The following is a 19,552-nucleotide window of genomic DNA, read 5'->3' as shown; positions in this document are numbered from 1 at the left end:
TAATGAAACTTTTAAACAAAATAAATTTTGATTTTTCTTTTAATTCTCCTGTGTAAAGGTGATTTCAAAGGCATCCATTTGTTTTCTGTGAGAGTAGGTACCTTGTTTGTACCATGTCTGTGCTTTTGGAAAGGGCAATTAAAATGTAGGGGAAATTGACATTTGTCTATCAGAAGTCAGGAGATGTTTGCCTAATATTCTGTAAAATGCCAATTTATCAAAGCCAAGTCTAAATTTAGAAAAACAGTTGGTTTTGATAAAATCAGCTGCTAACATTTTTGAGCAAGAAGAACTTAGAATTCTTTTTTAAACATCTTTTTTTTGGTATTTTTCTCTCTGATTTTTTTAATGAAATAAACTTGAAATGCAAAATCAAGTCTTTGATAAAGACTGATTTAAGACTAAGTATTTCTGCAAGTGAAAAAATGTATTTCTCTGCCAAGTACCTTTTGACTTCTGAATTAAAGGGAGTACTTTTTAAATCACTGAAGAAAATACTGTTTCCCATGTGATCTGGTAAACCTTGTTTTTTAATGCATTCTTGTTATCCCAAATGTGATTATATACTTTGGCAAGTGCTCCTCCTTCTCCTAATGTCTTATGAGCAAAATATGTCAGCAGAGGGGTGGGATTGTAAACTGCATCTCTGCAACCAAGAATAGAAGGGAAAAAATCCAGTCCTAGGTCTCTTGTGGCTTAGCCCCAGTTGGCAGCTAAGTCCCGTGCAGTCATTCCGTCATTTCCCCTACCTCCACTGCCATGGGGTGGAGAATTGGGGAAAAATGATAAAGCTGATGGGTTGAGATAAGGACAGTTTAATAACGGAAACAAAGTGATACGGTAATAATAATGATAATAAAATATACTGTTCCTATAATGATGGGGAAAAAAAGGAAGATTAAACCCGAGAACAACCTGTGATGCACAATATCACCTGCTGACCCATGCCTGTCCTGTCCTCCAGCAGCAAGTCACCCCTCCTGCCCAACTCTTCCCAGCTTATATATATGCCACCAGGCATGGTGTTCCATGGTGTGGGGTATCCCTTTGGCCAGCTCAGATCAGCTGTCCTGCTCTGCTTGCTTCTTGTGCGGTGCACTGGAAACTGGAAAGCCCTTGACTTAATGCAGACATTGCTTAGTACACTGGTGGTGTGGCTGTTGCTATCAACATTACCCTCACAGAGAATCTAAAACACAGCGCTGTACCTGAGCAGAAACTACCACAGTTGAACCAGGAGAAGGTCCCATGTGCTGCTTTTCATGCTTGTTTCATTGGAACCCACTATGTGGAATAAAGGTAGCTTGCATAGCTGTGCAACAATATTTTCCACACAGTTTTGCTTATAAATGCTGATGAAATCATATTCCCTGTGCTCTCTCTTATCTACCTAGGAGCAGTTGAACAAATACCTGCTGATGGTTGAATGCTCTGCTCCCATTTACAAAGTCTGTCTCCAGCAGAGTAGGAAGAGAATGGAGATTTCTGGATTTCCAGTTCTACTCTAGCTAGACCTTCCTTGCTCACTTTAGTTTTGTTGGGTGACTTGAGTATTTACTGCAGCACAGCCTCTGTGCAGACTGTTTGATAAGCCTTTGCCATAGTGAATTTCTGATTTGGCTCTGAAAGTGTTTACTTCATAGCCCAAACAGACCACCAATACCATTAAACCAAAGGCATAAAGCTCAATATTTCAGAATATCTAAAAATTTTGGAAATACAGCTCCCTTCTTCCCTAATGCTATGAAAATAGAGAGTGACTTTATGCAAGAATGAGAGGAAAAGACCAAAGTTATGGATTAATCAAAATGCTTTTATAGTGGCTAAAAATCTACTGGACACATGGCAGACAAATTCTCCTACTTTCTGTGCTGTTCTGAAGTGTTTATTTTCTAAATAAAAATCAGTTGAAATGAGGGAGATGGAGGTGCATGGAAAACATATGGTAAGCCAGTGGTCTGTATGTGCTAGACAGAAAAAAGAGAAGGCGTGGATGGGATCCAGCTTCTTCCAGAAAATAGAGACTGTTGTTGAAAGTACTGTATTGCCTCCACATGGTCTGGCACAGCAGTGTTAGGAGATGATACTAAGTGTGGCACTGGAATTTGTCTTTGGAAGGTCATAAAGAACAACCTGGTTGTGATAGAATTGTTGTAGTGCTGGTCCTTGCTTGGGAAAAAAACAGTGTCAGGTTAAATGATTTAGGAATATTATGATTCAAATATGCAAAATGCTGAGACATACTAATCTTCCTTAAACTTCCATCTGCCCTTAGATTTAGGTGTTCCTTAGGATTGTTAGGATTGGTGGATCTTAAATATCTTGCTTTATGTATGGTTCCCTCAAGTACAAAAAACAGAAACAAAAACAAGCACTAAGAACTTTAAGTTCCCCATTTTTAATTTGACTACTTAAATTCCTAATATGTAGTGGATGTTTGTCCTGATTTGTTCTCTTTCATGGGCAATGCACATACATCCCTCATTTCATATCAGCCTAGATGAACAAGAGTTCCCTTCTTAAACCACAGGATAACTGGACACTGCTCAACTTAATTAAGTAGGAAGTTAGGTGATACTTAACACAGAAAGCCAAATTGCAGACATGGCTAAAGTCTATTTCAGTTGTTAAGCTTTTCTCCTTTCTTTTAATAACTGGATCAGCCAAAAAGAGGCTGATGGCCAGGTGACTTTTGTGAGAGAGATCTACATTCTGCTTTCTGCGTTGTACCTTGACTTCCAAATAGGCAATGGCTTCCCCAAAACCTATTGGGCAAGATATTTGGATTCTCGTGGGCTGCAACAAATGACGGGTAATATCTGCAGAGTTAGAAATAATTAAGTTGTGTAGATCATAAAACAATGCAGACAAGTCTGAAATTAACCAACAGAAAAAGTGAAGTTACCCAATAACAAATGCAAAGTAATTTGATTGTACAGGCAGTGCTGTACAATGTACAGTAAAGGCTGGTAATGGGAGTAAGAAAACATGCACTTTTACTCTGTTTGAAACCCTTGAAGACTTTTACTATATTGGATTTCTTCTCCATAAGTGCTGACAGCAGCTGCTGGCACTTTTAGTAACAACTTTAGAGTCCTCGTGGAGCCACAGCAATAATGTCAAGGCTGAGGAGCATCTGAAGAAATCAGCTGGTGTGGCCCCTTGAGCTTCGCCAGGTCCTTCCAGGCAGCAGCATCAGTCTGTGAGCAGTGGCAGCAGACTCCACACTGTTCCCCTGGCCTTAATGAGCCTGCCAACAGCTTGCAGTGTGAGGCAGGCTCAGCTGACATCCCTTTGGGTTTCAACAGTATTCCACAAATGACAGTGTGCAAAAATATCTGGAGGAAATGAGGGAAGCAGAGTAAACAAGAAAGCTGCATTGCTCTCTGTATACAGTGGCTGCATACCCGTGTTTGTAGAAGGGTGCATAGGCCTACTGTGTGTTTGTTTATTGTGCACAAACACAAAACCAATTGAGAAAGGAAAACAAATGAGCAGTGCAGCCAAAATCTTTTTTTCATTGTTTAGGAAAACATTTGGGTCCATCATATTTTATTATACTGTATGCAAGGTTGCAGGGAACTGAACCAGGGGGAGGTGGGGGCCAGTTAAAAATAGGATTGTTATGGGGACTGGGTTGGGAGGGGAGTGGGGGGATCCCAATGCTCTCCAGGTTTTTCAAGCAAATGCTTTTCAGTGGCCTTGTCAGACTGGGAAAAGGCTATTAATGTGCACAGTTTGTGGGAGGGGAACTGTGGGAAGAGATTAGCGTCTGAAGTCATAACTCACTGGGTCATACTCAGTGTCATTGGTTTTGCTTTTTACTTGCATGTATTTTCTGTCCTATCCATTAAGAAAAGTGCAGTCAGAATTAGAAGAATTTGAAATCAAAGCTGTTTGGTGATTCAGTCTGAGTGAATGGGTTTATGGACTATAGTTAGCTTCTAATTTGGAAATAATAATCATTCTTGAAGCTAGAGATTGCATTCAGCACAGGATAAGAGCAGTACCCAACCAGAGCAGAGAGCATGTCAGGATATATTTTGTCTTAAAACACCATCATTAGTGGTAGAAAACAAATACTAAATGCTATATCAAATCCTGGGCTGAAGGGGAAAACTAAGGTAAGAAGGGCAGTGGCTCACTTCAGTATGCAGGTAAAGAAAACACAGCCAGCACTTCTTGGATTCAGAAGCAAACAAGTATATCTGTTCTCTCCAACAGCTCAGGGTATTTGAAGAGCCTGCAGTAGACACAAAAAACATTTTGGGTGCTATTTTAAAAATAACTTTTGCATCATCTGCATTCATGGGAAAAGTCCTCTTATGACAGTAAACCAGATCTAATCTGGCACTCCCCCAGACGCTGTTACATAAAATAAGGTGGAGGTTTGTCAGAGTTCTCAGTGATAAACAAGGTGCTATGAAAACCAGCTTTCAGTTTAAGGAAGAGCCAGGTTGCTTAGCTACAGCATCTTTGCTTTAAAGACAAAAAATTTAAATGAGTCTGTGTTTTGCAGGAGCTAATCTTGGTTATCAATGTTTTCTTCAAAGAAGAAAACCTTTGCAAAAATTCCTTTTGTCCTAGTTAGCAGTCTTAACTTGAGCATTTAAATTCATCTGGGTCAGTTCTATTTGCTTCTGTTTTATCTTCCCCCAAAGTTAAAACATGAAAAGGGGTAGATGGTTGGCTGAATGATGTTGCCTGTCAATTTAAAATAGCTGGGAGATTTTTGGTTTATCTTGCATATGGCAGGTGATGTAGCATTACATCAGTTTCCAGTTCTTTCAGATCTGTGACTGCAATTTTTGGACCTTTCTGTGCTGAACAGAGATGTGCAGATGATCCTGTCACTCAATGCTGATTAGCTGTGCTGGTGCTTCTTCCCATTGTGTTTGGGAGGGAAGAGGTGAGGCCCAGAAGTTTAGTTGGCTGGTGAAACATAAGCAAAATATATGTGGTGGGAGCAAAGGGGAAGTTGCAGAGAGGGGGATGGGTGCAGGGAAGAGAGAGTTTGAAAAGAGAGGAGAGAGATTGAAAAACTGTGGGGCAAGAGAAGGAAGATCAGAGTGTATTGGGAGGCACAAAAAACCTTTCAGCGAGGAGCATGGGGACTGGAGCCAGGCTGCACTCATGGCAGACTGGCTGTGAATTGCCTTTCCCAGAGTGAAAGGGCAGGAGCTGTGGCAAACCCAGGCATAAACAGAACACAGCTTCGTTCAGAGTCCTCATTCGTTATCACTATGTCCAGAGGCCTGTACAATGTCTGAAAAATGCCTCTTGTAGCATTAAGCACAATTAGATATATGCAATTAGATAAATATACAGCATTTTGTTTTAAAAGCATCTGATCCATTCTGTGAGAGATTTGACAGGCTTATCTTGTGAGGTGATACAAGGACTATTACCCCCATTTTACAGCTGGCCCGCAGGCAAAATTGTTATCTCTAAACTGATACACTGGAATTGGAGAGTGATCTCCAGGTGTGTGAATTACCTTCTCCAGAGTTTGATTTCTGCAGAGAGGTGTGCCAAGCATGTGAGCCGAGGTGTGCTCCAGCCAGGGCTCAGGCTGGATCACTAGAATGGGGTTTTGGGGTGCATCACAGCATGTACCCACACCATGCTCCAGATACTTCCAGTAAGACTTAAGCATCCTGATATATTTTTGAAACCTGTGTCTGGTGAGCTTCATCGTTTTCTTAGTGATCTTGACTTGTGATAGAATTTTGGTCAAAAATTAACTCACCCAAACTCCTCCTAGATAAACACACTGTTGCTGTCATTGCAAAGGACACGGCTTCCTATGAACTGTGCAGACTCTGTTCTTGAGTTAACTATCAGTTTACTCTGGTAATATATTGCAGAAGGTTTTTTTCATAGTTAAAAAAGGAAAATTCTGCTCATACATACATACTGCAGTTAATTTTTTCTTTGAAAAAAACTAGTTTTTTTTTTTTCAAGACTTGAGAAAGTTAACCAATAGAAAAAAATTGTCTGTCTTACTTTAAAAAAGCTTTTATCAACTGTAGTAACTGGTTTTCTTGCTTTTTTCGTAGTTCATCGTACCTACACAAGAGGCAAGTTTAATTTAGCCTAAAGAATAAAGGTCATTTGTTTTTCTATAACAAATTAAAGTTAGCTTGAAAACATATTAAAGCTCTCATAAAAAAAAATTGGAGACAATAACTGCTGAATCTTTATATTCAAAACAATGTACTGACTCATAGTAATAACCCTAACTGGAAAAAACTAATTTAGCTTTATTTTTAAGCACAATTTTATAACATAAGATATTCAAATACAGTCATTTTTGTTGGTGACTTCTGTTAAGAGGTAAATGCTTTTTTGCAAAAGAAAAATGACTGCTTTTGGGTTATCTATGCTTTTGTTTAAATCTCAGTAATTTGTACGACTTTTTATTCTGCTTTGCATTTGCCAGTACTGTAAACTGATGGCTATCAAGGACTGGTCTCCTGGAAATTTCTTAGTCTTTACTAACCTTAGAATCATCTTTTGTGTTTCTTTAATACTTTTTTGTCCATTGCTGTTTGAGATTATGAATATACTAAGCATCGGTGCTAATATGGGAATGCAGAACATTTGCTTTTTGATCTTCAGATTTTTGAGTGTTACTGCCTTTTTGTGTTTTGACTATTTTGTAAGCTGAGTTTCATCCTACTGCATTTCTTTATTGTTCATCTATAAGGATTTAATTTTTTTCTATCACTAAAAAGAAGTGAAAAGAAATACACTTCTTCCTGTGTACATAAAATTCCTAAGATAAGTAAGATATTTATTGTCTTTGATTATTCCTTAACTTATAAAAGATGGTGAGGGAAAGTAGATATTGCTTAGAGACCGATCAGACAATATTTGTTATACTGTGCTGTTTTCTTCTTGCCGCAGGATCAGAATCCCCTCTGAAGTTAAATTTGGTCCCCCAATTTACCATGACTATTCTCAAAGCAACCAGTTTTCATTTAGTTGCATGAAATAGGTAGTAGGATTTGCTTGCTGAACTCTACTCTTTTTGTCAGAATGTAATAGCTACTTTTTTTCACCACCAATTCCATCTAAACATTTTAATAATTTTTCCTCTTTCAAATATGGTTGGCTAGGGAAAAGAAGTATCCATGAAGAGGTATAATCATGCATTCTAATTTAAGCAAAGTGAGTCCCATATCATTCACTTTAACCAGTTACAGTCTTACTGTTACATTTTAAAACAAAACTCAGTTAGCTTGACCTGAGAAACAAATTGAACTTTTACTATATCTAATAAACTGAAATATTTGCAACCCTCAAATATTTCTGTATGTTTTTATATTAATGTGTATTTACCTGTGTATGGGTGCACATGTATGAACATCATATAAATGTGTGTGTCTGAACATCTATATATCTATCTATCTATATATATGTGTGTGTGTGTATTTGGAGCTGTGAATTAATTGGTCCTTTGCATAGAGGCATTCTGCCAGACCAGCTTTGTGCTGAGATGTTACAGAGGCTGGGGGGGAACACTGGTCCTTGTTTTGCAACTCACCTCATGCACCAGCACAGGCTGCAGGGCTGAGCAGCTGGGAGCAGCTTTGTGCAAAAGGTTCAGGGAGTCCTGGTGGGCACCAGCCTGACCATGAGCCAGCAGCATGCTCTTGCTGCCAACAGCCTCTGGGGCTGTGTTAGGCAGAGCTTTGCCAGCTGGTCAAGGCCTTCTCTGCAGGGCTGTGCCCACTTCTGGGCTCCTCAGTTCCAGAGACATGGATGCTCTGCAGGGAGTTCAGCCAAGGGCCACCACAATCACCTGGTGTTTGGGGCACCTGTTGAATGAGGAGAGGCTGAGTAATCTGGGATTGTACATCACAGAGAAGAGAAGGTTATGGGGATTTTCTCTGCTTGAAGAGACAGACTCCTCTCAGGGATAGTCAGTGACAAGGCAAGAGGTAGGGCTTCAGACTGAAGCAGAAAAAACCCCCGTTTTTTGATTACACTGTGAGGGTAGACAGGCACCAGAGCAGGTTGTCCGTGGATGTGATGGAGTGACCACCATTGGTGGTGTTCAGAACCTGAATGTATGGGACCCTGGGCAACCTGGTGTAGCTGTGCCTGCTCTGAGTAGAACTTAGGACTGGATGAATGATTGATGATCCTTTGTATGGTTCATTTTTTCTGTCTGATTTATGTCCAGAAAACATGGCATCCCTTCTGAGCTTTGCATTTGCACTCTGCTTTATTTACACTTGTGTGAAGACTGTCTTCCACTGCCAGCTGCTTTTGCTCATCCCTTTTTTCTATTAAACTTCTAATAAGTGTGTGAAGATGTGCATGTAAGTTTCTTGAGAAATCGTTTGCTTTAGACACTTTCTATAACAAGCTCAACATTTCTTTCTTCTACTACAATAGAAGAGAGGGAATCAATATGTCTAGATTCTTATTTTTTTAAGTAATAGCTGTAAGCATCTCAACTTTTAAGACTTCTCTGGAAGTTGATTTAGTAGAGATAACATTAGAGTTATGCTGGCTTGCTGCTTGCTCAAGGTTTGAAATATTTTTATGCCTTCATATATATTTTCTGAGTATTTAATGGTTAAATCTTTGAGTGGAGGGAGGATCTAAAATATAGATTAGGTGGTGCATTTAATTGGACAACAAATGCTGCATTATTAATTGGGAGTTTTCCAAATAGACTACAAGGTATAGAATACTGTCCTGGAGTTAGAGCATTGCTAGGGCTGTTTAGTAAATTGTTACAGGTTCTTTTGAAATTAAGACATTCTGATATTTGTTTTCATCCTGAAATGCAGTGAAGCAACACGAGCAGTGCATTTTCCTGAATTAACCTTTTAATAAGTATAATTTTGAAATGTATTTCAGATAGCTTCTCTTGGAAATTGTATAATTTGAAAGACTGGTAAAACTTGATTAAAAATGTGCATTAATCTTAATCCTTTCTTATGGGTAGAAAATGGAAAAAAAAAAACACTTGGAGAGGGTCCTGCTGTATGACAATGGCAGATGGCTTTGTGATATATATTGAGCATTTCTAGAAACCGATCTACCGGTCAAAGCCCCATCAAATGCATGTCTTTTTTTCTCCTCTTGAAAAGTTTAGAAACTTTTGAAACTGACATTTGTCCAGTTCCATCACTAATCATGTTTATCTTATGCTGTTGGATATGCATTGTATTATTTTAGCTCAGCCAAAGCATCTTATCTCTCTTCCAAGAATGGAAGTCAAAGAAAGCAGCACTCCAGAACTTGTTAACTTCTACCAGCCATGATAAGACATCATTACCTTCCAATATATACAAGACATGGCACAAATTGGTTTTAAGCACGTGAAAGCAAGTATTTGCTCTGTAGAACTTAAACTCTGTCATTCACGTTGTTCCACTGCCCTTCATGTCATTCACGTTGTTCCACTGCCCTTCAAAGTAAATACACTGGCTGAAGGAGGCATTTCTTGGTTGCTTGGTTATACAGAATTTTTATATGGATAACTAATATATAATGCTTGTTTAAAATAAATTTCTAAATAAAATGCTGCTGTTATCCTGATTATTTGGGAATATTTTTGTGAAAAAATGGTGAGACTGATTTTTTTTCTTGGTAGTAGAATGAGTTTTAATTTTTAAATTTGAGTTTTCTCCATAATAATGATTGCTTTCTAAGGGACCACTTTATTGCTACATAGACTGTGAATAAAAAGCAATTCTCATGAAGTATTATTCAGTAAGCTACTTAAGGAAGAAATATTTTTGCATGTTTAATGCATGTTTCAGCTTTGTTTCATTTCCATAGGTGATTGAGTGTTGCTTTTAATTATGCATAAGTGGATTATTCTAACTGCTTTCTAACATAGTTTTTAAAAAATGGTACATTATAGCAGTCATTTTTGTTGCAAGTGTAACCTAAAAATATTTTCTTCGGTGATTACATGATGATATGGAGAGACATTTTGCATCTTTGTCATACTGCAGCAAATTTAAGTGTTCCCCCTCTTTGTGTATCTTTGTTGCAACACTGCTAAATGGTGAAATACCTGTAATAGTTGAGATGCGTCAGCTTTGAAGTCCTTACCTCTCACTGAATTTTCCATAGGCTTTATATAAATTGTGTTTGAATTTGTATGTGTGTAACACAAGAAATGTCTGCCATGTGTCACGGATGTGGGAAGGAGAAGGAAGTTGGTGTGGGTGGAAAGCACCATGTATGGCCCTGGGGCCACGGAAGCTGTCCCCATAAACTGGGGCCACAACCTTCAAAGTCCTACCCAGGAAAGAGTGATGAAGAGGAGGAGGGCTTGAAAAGCAGGAATTCTATACAACAGCTGTACACTTACCTTTTTAGTAAGAGTTACATGAAAGAATACCTCACTTGTCCATTGCAAACATCAAGCATTTGACAGTGCTCTTGCTCCACTCCATTTTTCTCCAAAGATGTGAACACTGTCCCAGTCTCTCTGAGTGCCACTGAGGGAACCCTGGCCAGCCCCGGCACAGTGGACAGCGGGAGGGGGACACTGTCCCGTGCCCCGGGGGTGCAGAAGGCAGCCAGGCTGATCACCTGCAGCAGAGGAGACGCTGGTGACAACGGCGGAGGATGAAAGGGTCAACTCGTAGCAGAGGTTAATCCAAGGTTTATTTCAGGAGCTCCGGGGAGCCCCACAAACCTCAGGGGGCCTCCTGCTGAGAGCTCCGGGAGAGGTGCCAAGGTAACGATAACATTTACTGTCCAATAAGGAAACTTAAGGGCTGGAGACTGAGGGAATGGACAGTTGGGATAGCGTATGGGGTAATGCTTGAGGGATTGACCCCTGGCCTCTGACTAATCACTCAATGACCTGGACCAAACATTCTAGATAAAGGGGATGGGATGCCGAGTGACTGACAGAGAGCCAGGGCAGGGATTTGGGGATGATCTCAACAAAGGAGGGGAGATTACACAGGTAAAGGGAAGGGATACAATCTGGGGTAAGCCGTTTGGGGAAAATAAAGGGATGCAAAGACAAAACCATTATAAAGCATAAAAACACACTACAACAAAACACTGTTACAAAGAACAGTCCTTGTGTTTTGTGAGGGTTTTTTTTCCCCCTATTATTTCTTGCCTTGGTTAAGTCCCAAATAATTTTGGGTTGCAAGTGTGAGAATGTTTGTAATTATCCATTCAGATCATCCAAGGCTGTATGACTTCATAGCAGTAGCTTTACATTAGGAATTGGTCTTTCAGTCTGTATCATGCAGACACTTCTCACTAATATCATTTGAATCCTTGTTGATGCTGAAGAACAGAGGCAGTAATCTGTGATCGTGGCAGAGAGGAGTGGAGCTGCTGACCTGTTGTGTTGGCCCTCAGAACACCAGTTGTGCTTTGTTCTGTGACCAGCGTATTTGAGTGCATCCTCTGTAGAAAGACATTTTAGATCCTGGAGGGAGAATGAAGGCAGGTGGGATATGTTCTTCCCTCTAGCAGCAAAGGCTAATCAGCTCACCATTCAGGGGATCATTGTGTCTATCACCTTTCCAGGTACTATTGATCTTTATGTTCAGTTTAACCATCAGTGCAAGCAACATGCTCTTAGTAAATACAGTTCTGTGGACATGATCCAAATCGTTAAGATGAGCCTGGTTTTTGGCAGGCCTTCCTTCTGACTTCTGGAGTGCCCTTGTGCAGTCTTTCTCTGCTCCCTCTTTTTAAAAAGATGTTTCCAATAATTTTTTTTGCCTTTTGATAGAGTGTCATAACTGGGACAATCAGACCCTTTTCTTTTTACCTTCTTCCCCTATCAAATCCCACACCACATGTTGCCTTTTAAGCAAAAACAACCCCAAACAACTGTATAAATTTTTCTTAAGTCTGCAGTCTTTTTTTTTAATTTGCAGTCTCTGCTTAGCTTAGCTTTGGGTTTAGGTTGTATTCCTTGTTTTGGGAAGTATGCAGATATAAATGATGCTACTCACGTGCAACTCTGCCTCAAATCTGGCTTTGCTTTTTTCCTCTCTAGATTGACTACCCACTGAAAGGCTTTGGAGTTACGGCTTTTCTGAGATTATTTATTTTGCCCTGACAATTCTGAGTGCAAATACATAGTGATGCTGGGGATATTTGCATTGTTAACTGGGAAAATCAAGTACAAATACGTACCAATTTCTTCTCTCTCTTGTGTTTAAATGTAGACCAGATACCTTCCTGGAAAACCCTTGTTAGCCATTCCCATGCCACTGGAATCCAGACAGAGATATTTTATTTGAATTCATAGGGTCTGTTTTTGTAGGTAGTCATATCATCCAACACTTGCTTTTATCCTAAAATATACAATCAAGTCTCAGAAATTATGAATAACTTTATCATAGGCATCTTTGGTCCTGTGCTCCTCCTGGGGAGCTCCACTGGACTGGTCACGTCTCTTTCTGAAAATAGTCTGTAAGAATAAAAAGAACAACTAGATTTTGGATGCCTGCCTGAAACTGGTAGTTTGGCTTTTACAGAGGAAATGCTGCAGACATGAACTGGGTGAATCTTCTTCAGGATAGATAAAAGAAACATCCCAGATTTTTAAAAGCAGCTTGTACAGTTTGCTTGTTCACCTCAAATCACTGTGGCCATCTGTAAGGAAAAAGTTCAGAGTCATAACAGTGAGCATTAGACTAAATTTTCTTTTTTGCTATTTTTCTCTACTTGTAGGAGGTAGGTTCTGCCTTAAACTACTATTAGCACTGATCCTCTGGGAGTTGACTCAAGAAAGTGTGCTCTGAGTGACAGGAAAAGGTAGTGTATTGAAAGGTTGGTGAGTTGTCAAAACACCTAAAGATATTTAAATTGCTTCAAAAGTGACTGCCAAGTTCAACCTCATTTCTAAATCACTGTCCTTATACAAGAATTAAGTTAATGGCATACCTTTCAGGGACATAGGCTGACAGGGTAGGTCAACTACTGTTAGCTGTATTAATAAATATTTTCACTGAAGTCATGAGAAAGAGCAGTTACTTTCCAAGCTTCCTATCCCTTTTCCTTGGCTTGAGTACAGTATACTTGGTTATCTTTTCTTTTTTCTATCTTTTCTAGTCTGATTTACTGTTGCTTTTAGGAGCACTTTACTTTGGTGACAATAAACATGTCTGGATTCCTTATGTCTGCAATGTAAAACCCTTCTCACTCTTTCCCAGTAAAAGTGGGCTTTTTGGCAAGAGTTCTTAATATTCGTTTCCACAGCTTTGTAGAACTAGAGCAACTCTGGTGCATTACAGAATATATTCTCATAATCATTTCTCCTGAAGAAACAGTGCCAGGGGCCCTTCCTGTGAAGATTAGATTGTGCCTCAACATTCAGAACCATCGGAACTGAAATCTCAGTTAATGGCATTCTGACACAGACGAACAATTCTTTGGGAGAAGGAGGAATAGATAAAAACACTATTTTGAAGAAGTGCTGGAAAAAAACCCTTATTTTGGACTGTACATTGAAAGGACAGGTGCCCAGTTTGTCAAAACATCCAAGCAAATTGCTGCAGAGAAGCCATGTACTATTTATTGCTTTGTACAACACAGTTCAGCATCTTCTAGGTGACAATGAGAAGATCCTTCCTTAAGGAAAAAAAACTCCTAGAACTCTATATTTACAGTAGTAAGTAAAAGATGCTTTCATATATAAGAAGTAATGAGGGAAAGAGATTAGCTAAAAAAAAAAAAAATTAGTATAATGGAAGATAAATGACAGGAGCCTTTTACTTCTAGATTATTTGAGAGAGCATATAGTGATGATATTAACTAAATAAATCAGATGGGGAAAAAAAGCCATTTTATTAAGTTTCAGATATGTAAACTGAGAAGAATGCAATCCTTTTAATGTAATTGTTTTTATTAAGACAAGCGAACCATTTTTATTCAGTAGAGCACTCTGTAGGAAGTTATTATGCGCAGGTTAAAATTAACTTACATTTTAGGCTAAATTTAGACTTTTATAAAAATCTCTATCAGGCAGTATTTTTTATTGGCAAGTCCCTGGGTTTAAAGTTAATTTTAGATTAGCTAGAATAAAAGTAATGCTGACATTGTCCTGTAATAATACTTTTTTTACCCAGTAAATATAGTTCTGCCATTCCAGGAGACAAGGATTCCTCAGCAATTTTCAGATAAAGCAGAAAAAGTTGTTTCCATTGCAACGCTGATGAGCACCTGTAAAGTTAGTTTGTCCACACATAATCTCAGGGTTTTCAACTCTGCTATGTGCCTGCACCCTAAAGTCCTACATGAAAGTCACTATAAAAGTCTGGGCAGGCCAGGCAGCCCTGCTCAGCTGCTGGACCAAACCTTCTGAGTTCTGGTGTACTGACTTCAAGAACTATTTGTAGGACTACAGAAATTTGGCAACTGATAACTTATGTTTTGAGATGAAATGAGGGGGAAAATATGCTATGGTTGAAGAATTATACCTTAGTTTACCTCTTTGTCACTGATGTTTGGCTGTAATTTTTATGACAGCAGAGTAGCTTCAGTTGAGAAGTAGAAAATTCCTTCACTACTGCAAAATGTCCTAGCAGAAAATTAGTGCAGAAGAGCCACAGAAGAAGTGTATATTTTGGTTTTGAGGTGAATGTCATCCTTTCAGGGGTAGTTTTAAATATTAAAGAAAGAAAAAAATAAAAAGAGGGGCAGTACTATGTGTACCTGCAAAGGTAAAGTCAATAGAAGCTGGTCTGGTCAGGTGTTTAACTTTTCCTCATTGGAGGATGCAGCCCTTGACTTCAGTTTAGAACTGAACCTTTCACTACAGAACTTTGCTGTTCAAATGATTGAACATTATCAAACAGCCTTTGAATTCATAAAGTAGTGACAAAAGACATTTGAAAGCATTTAGAAGTTTCCAGAGCTTTCTAAAACACTGGGAGAGAAATTGCTGTATTAAAAGTTCACAAACGTATATGTTGTTTATGGATAAAAAGACCCTAAACCTGTTAAAGTAACCCCTCTGAAAGTAACCCTCTTTGCGCCTTTTCCCCTGTGCTAATTTTCTCTGCCATCCGAGCACAAATGGACACTTGTCTGCCACCTCCTGCCTGAGTGCTTGAGCTTCACTCATTCAATCAGGCAGAGGTACCAAATGATTGGTGTGTTCCCTGGGGGCAAAATCACCTGTGCTGTTCTACAGGCATAGCTACAACACCTGGGAGTTCAGTAGTATTCTGTAGCATCCTGTGGCCTTTCGAAGGACAGGAGTTTCTGAGCACTTTTGGAAGAAGGTGGGAAAACCATTATGTTTTGGTTTTGCTCTGCCTGAGAAGTCAAAGTAGATCAAATAGCTCCATTATGCAAACAAGTAATGGATGCATTATTCATCTCTGTCGCTCCCATTTCATGCATTTTGTATATGATCTATTTCCTTCCATTTAATGAAGAAGATAAAACCCCCTTGGTCCTGCACCAAGTAGCTCTTTTTTTTTAGTTCTTTTTCCCCCCAACTTTTTATTTTTACAATGTTCTTGCCAGTGCTGTGTGGTAAAAATGTCAAAACAGGGTCAGGGTCAGTTTACCCAAAGTGAAAAGGCTGGACCTACTTTTAATTCACAACTCCAGCAGCAGATTTGTTTTACTGCTACAGTCAGTAATGGATACATAATTGCATGCCTAGATGGAATGAGAAACACTTGATTTGAGAATTAGGCATTCTAAGAAAGAACCCAACTAAATTTCTTTGTGGCAGCGAGCAGCTTGTTTCACACTTCATTCTTACCTTGATGGGAGGAATGGTATTCTGTCATGAAGATTAATACTGATAGGCTGATAAGGGTTACATTTCCCCCTTGCTTACACAGGGTTTACTTGAATGTGACTGCACAGATTCCAAGGAACTGCTTCTGAGTTAGGCTGTTAATTCCTCACCAAGTCTTATGTTCCTGGGCAATTTCAACCTGAGGCATTGCTCTAGCAACTGGCATGTGTAAGGTGATTAGTTCCCCCAAAAGTTTCAAAACATGACTCAGAGATTTTAAAAATCATTGCTTCTTCCCTTCCTTGCTGTTTTGTATTTGCACCTACTACATAATTTCTGTGTTCATGTTATTTTGCTTATTTTCTTCAGTCTAACTTCTACCCATCCAAACTCAAGGTCTCAAAATTAGTCTGTGCTCTGGCTTCTCTATATGAGAAAAAAAATCAGGTTTATGTTTGTCCAACCATATTAGTGTATTGTATAGATACCAAGTGTTGAATTCAGAAATAAGAATTAAATTCATTTATCAACCTGAAACAAAGTTACTTTGTCTTTAAGGAACTGGAAGAGGATTTTTCTCTGAGGTTGTGTGTGTATTACTGCTAAAATTAGGGAGAAATATTTCCTGAACTTTCTTCATATCCAGGTCTATTTCAGGACCAAACTTAAGAATAATTTGAACAATTCAGTATTGTTTAACACTGAGTATTAACTGCCGGTATGTGTCTTAACATTTTCCAGTCCAGTGTTTTAACATTCCAGGTGTTGTTTTGAACTTGCTTTTCCCAAGTATTTTTATGCACTTCGCCGACAGTATTTGTCGATTAATCCCTAGGTAGCAATAAAAATTAATCACTAGGTAGCACTAAAGAAAGGTACGCAAACTAATATGTACACGTAGTCTGTGAAGAGGCCACCAGGGCTTACCCTATATGCTGACTGTACCAAGATGGAATTTTTATTTATGAACCATTACTATAATTAAATTATCTTTTTTTTTTTTTTTAAGTTTGTGTATTCCCACCAGAAGATGAGAAAAAGAGGTCAGAAAGCATAACTATAAATACACAGACTGTTTTTGGAAGCAGAGCTCAGCTCTTAGGGACTTTGAAAGTTCAGTTCCTTTGTGACAGGTGCTGAGCAGTCTAAATATTCTTTTTCTATGAGTGTAGTAAAAAATTAAGGAATTGCATTTCTTGGGGATTTAATTACAATTATATGTCTTACTGTAGGGTAGTAAGACCTTTATGACCTTATTTTAAAAAATCCCACCATGTTAGGAAGCAAGCCTTGTTTCAGTATAACAGTGCAAACAAGAATAGGAGAAGCAGCAATAAAGGAGCCAACAATGAGGTTGGCTTTCACCCTCAAATGAAGACTCTGACCTTGAATCTTTTCTCAGATTGATTCAAGGTCCCAGGTCTGACCTCTTCTGCCCAGAGAGGTTGTGGATGTCCTGTCTCTGGAAATGTTCAAGGCCAGGTTGGATGAAGCCCTGAGAAACCTGGTCTAGTGAAAGGTGTCCCTGCCTATGGCAGCAGGGCTGGAACAAGATGATCTTTCAGGTTCCTTCCAGCCCAAAGCCATTCTATGATTGCATGACCAGCAACCCATTAGGAACAGGATAGAAGGATTTAAAGCTCAATGGTATTGAAATACCACCTTAATTTTCAGCACAAGCTTAAGTGCATTCCTGATATGAAGTCTGGCTTGGGAGCGACAGAAGAAATGAGTTCAGGACTGTAAAACTTGTCTTCAATAAGAAAAGTATACAAGAGCATCTCTTTGGATTTGTGGGCTACCCATCTTTGTAGTGAATTTTTTATATGCCTCCAGGAGGAGACTCGTAATACTGACAAGGTTTGTTTGATAGGAAAAGATATTTTCACATTTCAGTAAAGATAAAAGTGACAAAAGTTTTTCCATAAGACAACTTTTGTCTGCCTAGACCAGATAGCAGCGGTAGAAGAAAGACAGGTAACACGGAATTTGGGGCAGTTTACAGCAATTCACACAGGTCTTTGTGCTGCCTGGTTAGTATAGGCAGCTGAGTTGTTCCTGGTCATGCTGAAGATATGATTTCCTGAGTGTTGCATAAATACATACAGGACACCACATCTTTTAAGTAAAATCCAAAAAGTATGAACAATATCAAGAGGAAAAAACCTGAGGAAAATACCACAATGGATGGCATAGCCTTGTCTATGGTAATCAAATGGATTTGTCAGCATTTGTCTCAGTAATTGAACACTAAGAGATTTAATTATCTGTTTGACAGACACAAAGCGAGGCATTTTTATTTGAAGACTGATAAAGGCATACAAGGAATGCTGAGAGTGCTTATATATCATCTAGTGAGCTTGGTGAGACTTCTCAGGAAAGGAAAACCGTGTTTAGAGTTTGTTTCATGGTGAGGACATGGAGGAAATCAGAGATGGGTTGAGCCCTACGGCTCCCATTTGTTATCAACTGAGAATCTTTTCTGTCTTTCTTCTCTGGCAAAAATGATATCCTCCCTACTGAATAAAAGTCACATTTTTTGACTTGTCAGCATTGTCACAGTAGTAGAACTGATTATTAGTTTTAATAGACAGGAAAGAAATACTAGAATTTTCTTACTGATGTGGGTCACTGTCTCTATCATTGCTTGGTAGAAATATGGAAAATATGAAATATGGAAAGCTTTTTTTGTACACAGAATGATGTGTAAATTGTATCACAGCTTTGTTGTTAGAAGCATGATGAATACAAATTTAATGAAACGGAGGACAATTTCCATTGCATTTTCTGAGAAAGATGCTGATTGCCCTGCTCTATGTTAGTTACACCTCAATTCACAGGGTAATGGGTATAGCAAGGTGATATTAGAAAAAAAGTGCTGTTTAATATAAGACTTGCAGAATCTAGGAATCCTGATTTGTTTGGTAAACAAGATAGCGTATATTTTAAAACATCAGTTTTTATTTACTGAGAAATTATTGAAAGATATTTTCAAGTTTTTTTTTTCTTTTATCCTTCCACCTTCAGTCTCACATCTTGGCAGTCTTCAGGTTTCTTAAAATATAGAAACATTTCAGCCTGAAGAGTACTTTTTGCAAGGTCTGGTATTAGCTGATTCCAAGGGATTCCTTGCTGAAAAAGGAAAGAAGAATATTTACTGGGTGGTTAATGCAGATAAAATCTATTGCCCTCTTCATCCACAACTTGTCCTTATTAAGATCAGTTGGCTTGCCATTGGATAAAGATTCATTTTTCATTAAGGCTTCATAAGGGCAAGAAAAATGTCTAGTTTTATGAGTGCCTTTTTGGCTTCTAAAATAATTTATTTCTATATTTTTTAAAATGAATAGTGATGCTGATTTGTTTCTTAGGATGAATTATTCTTATTGTCACCCTAGTCACAGCTAGCCTTACCTATCATGAACATTAAAACCAGACTTATATTTTTAAGTCAAAAACCCCTAAGAGATTCTGCTATCCATTTTTACAGAAGGAATAGCCATATTCCATCAGTCTGCTGTTACTTTTATTTCAGATTGTTTTTCTCTTGCTCTCAGGAAAGTTTTCATGGCTGTGTTCACTGTATTATTGTAATAGACTGCAGCTGCTCTTTCACAGTCTCCTACCTTTGCAGGACACAAAGACTATTTCAAGGTGAAACAAACAAATCAAAGGCACCAACTGAATTACTGAGAGAATTAAAAATCATGGAGTGGTAGCAGGCATAGGGACTTAACAAGAGCCATTCTCATGTTATTACTGAAAGAGAGTACCTCAGGCTTTTTTTTTGCTACATCCTTTGTGAAACAATTCAGTGCAGTCATTTCCTGAGAAAAG

The 19,552-nt window shown here is 38.6% G+C and overlaps 1 protein-coding gene across 1 annotated transcript in view; it reads left to right on the top strand.

Moving 5' to 3' along the window:
• GPR158 (G protein-coupled receptor 158) overlaps positions 1–19,552 on the top strand; it is a 184,029-nt gene that overhangs the window by 15,727 nt on the left and 148,750 nt on the right. The gene's annotated exons all lie outside the window — the stretch shown is intronic.

Source organism: Motacilla alba, chromosome 2 (assembly GCF_015832195.1).
Source record: "Motacilla alba alba isolate MOTALB_02 chromosome 2, Motacilla_alba_V1.0_pri, whole genome shotgun sequence".
Lineage (NCBI taxonomy): Eukaryota > Metazoa > Chordata > Aves > Passeriformes > Motacillidae > Motacilla > Motacilla alba.
The sequence above is the reverse complement of the archived record's forward strand: the minus strand, read 5'-3'. Positions and strand labels throughout refer to the sequence as shown.